Source organism: Sorex araneus, chromosome 8 (genome assembly GCF_027595985.1).
Source record: "Sorex araneus isolate mSorAra2 chromosome 8, mSorAra2.pri, whole genome shotgun sequence".
Classification (NCBI taxonomy): Eukaryota; Metazoa; Chordata; class Mammalia; order Eulipotyphla; family Soricidae; genus Sorex; species Sorex araneus.
In genome coordinates, this window is record NC_073309.1 from 51,320,601 (window position 1) to 51,330,838 (window position 10,238).

The 10,238-nt window shown below is 45.4% G+C and overlaps 1 pseudogene; it reads right to left on the reverse strand.

Moving 5' to 3' along the window:
- Nucleotides 1–9,280, reverse strand: part of LOC129406855 (sulfotransferase 2A1-like) — a 43,671-nt pseudogene extending 34,391 nt beyond the window's left edge.
- Between the last annotated feature and the right edge of the window lie 958 nt (nucleotides 9,281–10,238).

Genomic DNA, 10,238 nt, shown 5'->3' on the forward strand with positions numbered 1-10,238 from the left:
ACATTTTGGTTTTCTACACGGATGCTGAGAGGAAACGTGTTTATTCAAGAAGTTTAATATTTATATGGAGAAGCTTCTACTGGAGTAGATTTTGTAAATGGTTCGAAGTTTTGAGTTGAACATGACTGCTGGGGCTTCTGGAATTACAGAAAAGTGAGGGGAGTTAGCTCATTCCAATTGCAAAAGAGCCTGGATATTTCGTCATAAAACTGGCATACTCAAATTTCCAGCAGATTAATATGATGATGAAGTCCGTCCTTAGATGTTGGGGTCTGGGCCATGGATGGCAGCAATTTTGGATTGTGAGAGCAAGTGGCTGCCAGAGTGTCTGTTTGGGAATGCACTGGGCTAACTCACTCCTCCCCACCAGGTGCACTAGATGATTCAATCATGCGAGTGTCTAAAAATTTATTGAAGCTTTTGAAAAAAAAACTCTTTTGAAATTTATTTACGAGTCTCAGGAGCAAGCCCAATAAATGAGCTTCTACGGCAGCAACAGAGGTGGTTGGTGGGCATTTCTAATTCATACCTAAATATAGCCAGCCTAGTTTCTCAGAAAAATATGTCCTTAGTTGATGAAGTCTGGCTGGAGAATAATAGTTCAGAATTTTGGGATGTCATAAAGCCTAAGGGCACTGCCAGGCTGCTGATGCTCTCGCCGAGCAGGTGGATGTTGCCCCAACAGCAGTTCTGAACCCTCTGAGCCCCAGGAGTGGTGGCAGAGCAGCCCTGGCTAGAAATTGTGTGGTTGGCACTCTGGGCAAGCAGCCACAACCAGTCCAGCAGAGCCTTCCCAGGGGGGCACTCATCCCCATCCTCGAGTCCAATCTCCAGGCAGGCAGTTGGAGCTCAGCATGATTTTCTTCCAAGATATGATAGTCAGACACAGCTGCCAGAGCAGCTCTGGGCTGGTGGGGGAACCTGGGGTACCCCTCTACTCACGGGCCTGTGCGCAACGGTGGTGCAAAGTTGGACCTGAAGATCACTGTTTATTCACATAAAAATGCTGTGACTGCAGCGGCCGGCTGACATAGCGCACATGACCACCGTGCCTCCACCAGCGTGGACACCTGCAGCTGCACTGCAGCCTTATTCAGGGGTCTCATTCCTGGCCAAAGCTCCATGGTGAGAGCCAGGCTGGTTCCAAAAGGCACCCATTGAGGGAGAATATTCAAAGGACACTTACATTCCTTCAAACAGAAATGTTGTGACCGCAGCCACTGCTGCTCAGTGAGTTGAGTGCTGTCTGCGCTCAGCCAGCTCTAGCCTCTTGAAGTCATGCTGCCACCAACTTTCCGCCCTGCACACACACACCCCTCCATCTCTAGTTATTTTGTATTGTCTGGTGTTTTCTTGGATTATAGAAGAAGAGAGGTGAACTTGTCAAATGGAAAATGGCCAAACCCAAAATTAGCAAATGTTTTGTTTTGATGAGTATGAAGTCTGACAGTAGTAAGCTCTATGAAGCAAATCAAACAATAAAAACAAGTAATTTATGACTTCATTAATATGTTTAAAAATAAGCAAAGGGGCAGGATCAATAGTGAAGAGGGCAGGGTGTTAGCTTGGTTTGTGTCCATGTCAATTTTAGTACCCAGCACCCAGTATGGTCCACTAAGCCCAACCAGGAAGATTCCTGAAACCAGAGCCAGGAGTATGCCCTGAAAAACATATGTGGCCCACACAGTCCTATCTATCCACCCCAAATGATCAATGAAAATAAGATTTTTGCTGATAAATATTACTATTAACAATATGGGTGATCACCTCAGTGGGTGTAGGTTCAGGTAAAAGGAGGTATTGTTTGGTGATGCATGGAAGCTCAAGTTTGAGGGGATACCACAAAGATCTGTGGCACGGTCATGTTCTAAACTGATGCTTCTCAATATAAATGAATTTTCATAGGAAGGATAGAACATAATTTCAATGGTTGATTTTTACCCCCTTTTACTACTGAAGGTGATTTATGTCATTAAAAACCCCAGAGATGTTATTGTGTCTGGCCATTTGTCATAGAAAGGCTTCAAATATGTTAAAGAAAAAGTATCAATGGAATAATATTTTGATTGGTTCCTCAAAGGAAATGGTGGGTAACTGTAAATTTTAGTAGTTGGGTGGAGGATGTCAGAGTTTTTTTATGAGATCTCATGTTACACCCAGATGTTACACTCAATGTTTTCCCAAAAAATGAGCACCTGGTTTTTCATTATGGAGCCCAATGTTTCTAGGTTCCATTCTCTACTGGAGTGTAACCTCACAAACCTATAGCTTCAGGAATCATTCGACACACTGCAATATTAGTCCTCCCTTCCTTTGTTCACCTGGGGGGTCAGCTTTTCATCCAATACATCAATGAAAGAATCCTGACATCCCAAGACATCTGTTTTTGCCATTTTTTAAAAATTTTATTGAATCACCATGAGATATTTACAAGCTTTCATGTTTGGGTTGCAATCACACAATGATCAAACACCCATCACTCCACCAGTGCACATTCCCCACCACCAATATTCCTGGTAAACTCCCCACCTACCCACCCTCTCCCTGCCTCCATGGCAGACAATATTCCACATACTCTCTCTCCACTTTTGGGCATTATGGCTTGGAACACACAGACACTGAGAGGTAATCATGTTTGGTCCATTATCTATTTTCCGCACACATCTCCCATCCCAATTGATTCCTCCAGCCATAATTTTCCTAGAGATCCCTTTTCTATTCCATCTGCCTTCTCCCCTCTGCTCATGAAGCAGGCATCCTGCTATGGGACAATCCTCCTGGCACTTGTATCTACTGTCCTTGGGTGTCAGCCACATGTGATATTATTGTAAACTCCACAAATGAGTGCAGTCCTTCTATGTCTGTTTATTCTTTGAGGAAACTTCGGTTCATTTATTTTTTGAGGAAACTTCGGCTCATTTCTCCTTCCCATTTTTTGATGTGGTTGGAGGTTTTTTCTTACACAATTCTACTAGTGTCTTGTATATATTGGATATTAATCCCTTATCAGATGGGTATTGGGTAAATATTCTTTCCAATTCCGTGGGCTCTCATTGTTTTTTGGTCACTGTTTCTTTTAAGTGCAGAAGTTTCTTAGTTTGATGTAGTCCAATTTGTTTATGTTTGCTTCCACTTGCATGTCAGTGCTGTTTCATCCTGAAAGATGATTTTAGCTTCAATGTCGTGGAGAGTTCTGCCTACATTTTACTCTATGTACCTTAAAGACTCATGTCTGATATTGATGTCTTTAATCCACTTTGATGTGACTTCTGTGCCTGGCATTAGACAGAGGTCAGAGTTCGTTTTTTTCCAGGTATCCAGTTTTCCCAGAACCACTTGTTGAAGAGGCTTCCTTGTTGCACTTCACATTTTTTGCTCCTTTGACAAAGATTAAGTGGCCATATATATGGGGTCTATGACAGGATATTCAACTCTGTTCCATTGGTCTGCGGGTCTATTTCAAGCCCAATACCATGCTATTTTAATTTCTACTGCTTTGTAGTAGAGTTTGAAGTTGGGGAAGGTGACACCACCCATCTTCTTTTTCCCAAGGATTGCTTTAGCTATTCGTTGGGGTTTATATTTGATATGAATTTCAGGAGTGTTTGGTCTATTTCTTTTTAAAAATGTCATCGGTATTTCAATAGGGACTGCGTTAAATTTGTATAGTGCTTTGGGAAGTATTGCCATTTTGAACATATTAATAATAAAGACGCTTTCCCACCCTTCCTGGATTTCTAATGCCTCCCCACAGGCTGGGGAGAGAGAGGGGAAATTAACGCCAGTGGACCTGCCACTGGCGATCCACATTCATGCTGAGGGCGGGGATTTCTGAGCAGTTGACCCTGGTGGGTGCAATTCTTGGTCTTCCAATATACAAGCAGGAAAACTGATTTTCTTCTGTGTCACCATGAGCAAAACTGATTATTCAGAAAACAATGTGTTTGCAGGAATTATCCTCATTTCTATAGTGACCATAACCTTTGTGGAGCTACTTCACACAGCCTCCAGGAGAGCAAATTCTCCCAGCCAGGCTTCAAAGCTGGGATTTCATTTGTGTATAATTACCATCATAAAAAATTTATTAAAAAGACTGGATGAAAGATATGTCTGAATTTTCTTCAGCATGTTAGTACGGCAGAGGTGTAACGAGTTATCCCTGACTGTGTAACAGATAAAGCATGGGTTATTTATTTATTTATTTATTTTACACTGAAGAATACCAGGAGATGAAACATTACAGGATATCAATGAACGAGGGGGGTCAGGAGAGGGCACTGAGACTCGGATGCAATCTTCTAGCATGAGCCAGACTCTGTTTCTAGCCCCGGCAACATCTGGCTTTCAAGCATTATGAGGAGGCCCCAGGACATTGTTGGGGAGGCCCAGGGAACCCCCCATCTCAGCGGGACTGAGCAATATCACAACCTGAGTGCAAACTCTGAAGCCCACCTGGTGAAAAATCACTGGGAAGGGCATACGCTGAGCACTGCCTGAGAGGTCCTTAAATAAAGGATTTCACTGAAATTAGATACTAAATAAAATGTGGCAATTAGTGTCTAGCTTCCCAGAGGGCTAGTCACTCCTAAGCATCTGGCCTCAAACTTAAGGGGGGAATTATTTTTTAAGCATATCAATACAATCACGATCATGAAATCCCATTGATCATCGAATTACTCGAGCCATCTTAGTAACCTCTCCATTCGTCCTATCCCTGAGATTTTAGAAGCCTCTCTCTACTCAGCCTTCCCAACCATCCACATTGGAGGTTCTTTCAGCGTCAGGGGAATGAGATCCAGCTTTTTACTGGCTTTGGCATATGGATACACCATGGAAGCTTGCGAGGCTCTCCCATGTGGGCAGGAGACTCTCAGTAGCTTGCTAGTTTCTTCCAGAGGGAGAAGTAGGCTATAAGATGTCGCTTCTGGGAGCTTGCTTTTAAGTCTCTGGATGCTGGCTGTTGATGGGATTACACACATCTGGGTTCCTCTGCCAGTACCTTCATGTGTGAGGCTTGTCCGAACATGTGGAGAGTGGCCTTGAGCATGGCTGTGCCTAGGTTCTGGTGGTCTTCGGCCGCCGGGAGCTCTGCTCAGGGCGGGGAGGGATACTGGAGCCCATCCCCTCTGAGGGGCCCTGGGGAAGACAGCCAGGCATGCGGGCAAGAGACTCTTGTATTGTTATTGTATTGTTATCAATACAATAACCGCTTCATAACGATAAGTGGACAACTGCTATCCTTCTGAACATCTCCTTTTGAAAAGAGTGCAAAAGAGCAGTTTTCATTTTAAAGTTGCAAATATTTGAATCAGACACCTAAGTCTTTCTGCATTCACATCAGGTTAGTAGAGAAACAGTGAGGGCAATCCTCAGTTCGCGTGATTCCCCTTCCTGCCATCCCAGAAACCCCAGGCCCTGCGACCTGTAAGCACTGGCATGCTTGGTCTTGCCAGGACAATGTGTAGGTGTATACTGCCTTTTACCCACCTTTTTTTCCCCCACCTTCAAATTGGCTGAAAGGAGAGGTGCTGGAGGAACAAAGACGGAAGGCCAACAGCAAGGGTTGGACACATTTCTGGGTTAGTCAATTGGGACATTTCCCAAAAGTGGGATCGAGACATCCTTCTTTCCTCACACTCTGTGAAAATTCTGAGCTCATGTGAATGTCTGCATGAGCCAGGAAAACTGTCTGCTATGGAAGCCTTGTTCTCTCTGGGCACACAGGCCCTGGGCTAATGTACTCATTCCACTGGTGCTCTCCCCCATTCTCTATCCCCTCTTTCCCTCCTCCCTTCTCTTTCTCTCTCTTTCTCCCCTCCTCTCTTTATCTTCTCTCTGTGTCTTGTGTCTCTCTCTCTATGTATTTCTCTGTGTATCTATCTCTCTCTCCTCCTACCTTCCCACCAACCCCAGTGGACAAGGCTGGTGGCTCCCTCAGCTAGACAGTCTCTCCTCTCTCTCCGTCCCTCTTTCTCATTGTACTCTGGCTCGATCCTGCAAATTGGCCCCATGCCAGCAAGCAGCCACTATCAGTGACTCTGCAAAACTCCCTGCTCATTCCTGGGCTGCCTACTGGACTTCTCTACCACCCCTTTTCCTTAACCAATGATGTCAGGCATCCCCCTTGCCCTCCATTGTTTCCATAATTCATGCTCCCACATTTGTTCATGTCTCAAACTTTATGCAAGTCGAACTGTGAAGATAATAATGAATGCAGAGGAGAGATCTGCGTAGTGACAGGCAATGTTCAAATTTCTACACATCATTTCCTCATCTCAATTAGGGAGAGTAAGAGGTAGCTACACTGCAAATCAGGTATGCTGACTCATTCAACCAACTCCCTGACCTGTATTTGTTGAGCCAACTTTTTTTGAGGAGCTACTATGAGCTGCACTGATACATGCTGGCTAGAGAACAGTAAGATGTGAACTCCAACTAGCTCACAATGATAGTGAAGGGATGACCCAGAGAGGTCAAGAAACTTAATGAAAGTCACATAGTCTTATAAATGAGTTAGAATCCAAAACTCAGGCTGTTTCCCCAAAGAGTCCAGCTCTGCTCATACTGGTAAATCCTTTGGACACTCACGCCCCAGGAAAACTCCCAGAAACAGCAGAAGCCTGTCCGGCAGCAAATCTTAACCCTCCACTTTCTACAGGGTTATGACTCAATCAAAATCCTGTCTCCTGCGGCCGGAGCAATAGCACAGAGCACTGGCCATTTGCCTTGCTGCAGCCAACCCCAGTTGATTAGATGCAGGAATCCCAACTGGTGCCCCGAGCACCTCCAGGAGTAATTCCTCAGTGCAGAGACAGGAGTAACTCCTGAGCATTGCCAGGTATGGCCTCTCAAACAAACAAAAAACAAAACCCAATCCTATATCCTCATTCTGAAAATAATAAACGAGCAGTTTCCAGGAGCTCTGAAAGTTAGAGGCTTGAATGTGAGAGTCTCAATCCAGTAACATCTGGATTCTACCCCTCCCTAAACTAAAGCAGACGCTTCTAACCACGGGGCTGCCTCCCACTTGTGAACCAACACAAAAGATCTTATCTCCACTCATTACCAAGATCATAAATGTGTTTCCCCCATAGCAGATGAAAACCAACAGAGCTCACGTTTTTCTTTCATGTTATATTTCCAAATAATTCTTCCCCCAAACATACATAGAAAATGAAGATGATCTATCATGGCTCATCCACTGCAACAACCTGGAAACACTTTGCTGTGTGCATAAGATGAAAGCTTTGTGGAGATGGAATGCAAGATAGCAACATTTGCTGGTTTCTTTTTCGGGAAAATATTTATTTCCCTTCTCCCCTGCCCTGAACATATCGCCACTTTAGGGAAGTCAACCAAGAAGATATGTGCAGGGTCAACCATTGGTGGTGCAGCTATCATTTCTACCTGGTTCTCCAGCCCCCCCCTTCATTCAGGGAACAAATACATGAACTGCCCCATGCCAGACTCAGGACATACGCAGCCCTTTGAATACTTCACAGAATCAACTGCTTAGGAAGCACGCACTCAGTTGTTTTCTGAAACCTATATTATCAATCCAACAGCCCCAGAGTCCTCTGTGACCAATCATACCCAAGAAGCTGAGAGTAGAGACACCATGGTCCCTTCAGAACACCAAGTATCATCTAGGAAATGTTCCAGGGAAACAGAAGAGGGGTGAATATCACAGTGTCTCACCTCCAAGATCCATAATCCTTCGTCTCTCTCTTGAAACAGGTGGTTTATCGTAAAAATTACAGGAGAGGTTAATTAAAGCTAAGAGGATCACCAAAGACTGAGAAGTAAAGAAAGCAAGAGTCTTTCAAGTATAGCACTGTATCACTGTATCACTGTCATCCCGTTGAACATCCATTCGCTCAACCGTGCCCAAAAATGTCTCCATTTGTCCTAGCCGTAAGATTTAGCAACCTCTCTTTACTCGTCCTTCCCAATGGTGCCACAATGGAGGCACTTTGAGGGTCAGAGGAACCAGACCTATCTTTGTTACTGTTTTTGTCATATGAATATACCATGGGGAGCTTTCTAGGCTCTGCCACGTGGGCAGGAAACTCTCAGTGGCTTGCAGGGTGTCTGGGAGGAAGAACTAAGCTATAAGAGGTCACACAATCGAGAATGCGTCTGCGTGCTTCCAGGACCTTGATTTCATAGTTTCTGAATCTTGGCCATTGATGGGATTACATGGGGGGGGGGAAGGGAGCAAAGCTTGTGGGCATTACTGCCTAGCTACTGGAAAATGGGAGACCTGGGTGGAGGAGGCCCAAGTCGGATAAGAGCAGGCTTAGAGATCTAAGTCCCAGGTCCCACACACACCGGGGTTCCTTTGCCGGTTCCTTCATATATAACACTCATCCAAGCATATAGAGAATGGCCTTGAGCATGGCTGTGGCTGGGTTCCAGAGGTCTTAGGCTGCCGGGGCTCTGCTTGGGGCGGGGAAGAAAACTTTACCTGCCCGTCTCTGTAGGGCCCCGGTGAAGACAGCCAGGGCTGAATGAAAGAGACCCCCCCTCAAAATATTGGTAATTATAATATTTTTAAATAAAATGAAAGAGAGCTCTTATTAGCACCTTCTGTGGGTTTCCTGTCAGGCTCTCTCTTCCTGGCACCAATCAAGAGTGATCCGGTCGCACACAAACTCTTCTCATCTGGGGACAGACTTGTCTCAGTCGAGTGCTACGCTGTTTAAATGAGGTCACAACTCTCCAGTCTGAATTAGAATAGGAAACACAGTACCTGTAAGAAATCCAAACCTGGGGATGTGGCTCATTAGCAAAGTCTTTGCCTTGCATGTGTAAGACCCTGAGTTTGATTCCAGGCAACAAAGAAACCTTCAAAAACCATCGACTATAGTTTCTGTAGGCTAAAGAGGATTGAGAGGGCAGCGAGTAGGGTGGCCACACGCATCCGGACAGACCCAGCAGGCACTTCCTTGGATGCCTGAGCTGGTACAGAACCATGGCTGTTATGACTCCCTTGTTCCCCAGGAGAAAGATCAGCATCTCCACAAAGAAGTGCGGCCCACATGCCAGTGTTTGATATTCAGCTTTATGTTAGAAAAATATGCAACTTAAATACATATGACACTTTCTATACAAGACATAACAGTTAGAGTTAATATTTTCTGTAAGCACTTAAGTACATTACCTCCTTAGAGCTAAGGGCTTCGTAAGAGGGGCCACCTGCCAAGAGGGAGCTGGCACGCCCAGGGGGCAGGGAGCTGGCCAGACCACCTTGCAGCAAGCCATGTCCCCGCCGGTCCATTCTCGAACAGTTACTATTGCAACTCCTTTCACACAGGCTTAGCAGCTCTGCGCCACACCTCCCGCTTTTCATTCCCCTGGTGAAGCCTGCGGACAAGACACAGAACAAGCCACAGCAGCCCCATCTTACTACTGTTCTAAGTAGCACCCTGAGAAGCAGGAACCTCTCCTCCCTTTGAACACCTGACAATGGATGGAATGGCAGGGAGCTTACTAAAGTCATGATAATCTCTGGCGCCAGAATGACAGCACAGCAGGTAGGACAGTTGCCTTGCCTACTGTGATGCAGATTGAATCTTCAGCATCCCATAGAGTTCCTGAAGCCATAAGCCCTGAACACTGCTGAGTGTGGCCCCAAACAGAAAGCAAAACAAAAGCAAACCATGACAATTTATTATTTTCTTCTTGCCTGATTGCACTGATTCTTTGCTGCCCTCCTTGTAACTAAACTAGATTTATTTTACTGAGAGGATGATCCCAACCTTGGATTTCAGAGTAAGAGGCTGATTTCTGACTGATTTGCTTGATACTATTCATCTTCTGTTCCTTGACCCCTTATTCCATGTGTTCATGGAAGCTGCCATGTGTTGAGGCACAGAATCTCCTGAGTGGTAACAAGAGTAATAAAAGGGTGTGAGGGCAGGGAGGGTTGGGAGGGCAGGAACTTGAGTGCTCTTGAGTGCACTTGCTGAGGTGAAGATGGACTTTGTGGCTGAGAGGCTCCCCCTGAGTCAAGCTGCTCCTCCAAACCTGTCTCAGCCCCTTCTCGAAGAAGCCTACTCAGTTCCTGGGGAGAATCCCAGGTGTGCACACATTTTTTTGTGTACAGAAGTGTTCAGGAACATGGCCAGGGAACTATGCTCAGATCTGCCCCAACACTCCCCTACCCTGAGCTTCTCTCTCTGGACCCAGTTGGCTCGGGGTGGATGGTTTCAGTGTTCCCTACCTCAATCACTTAT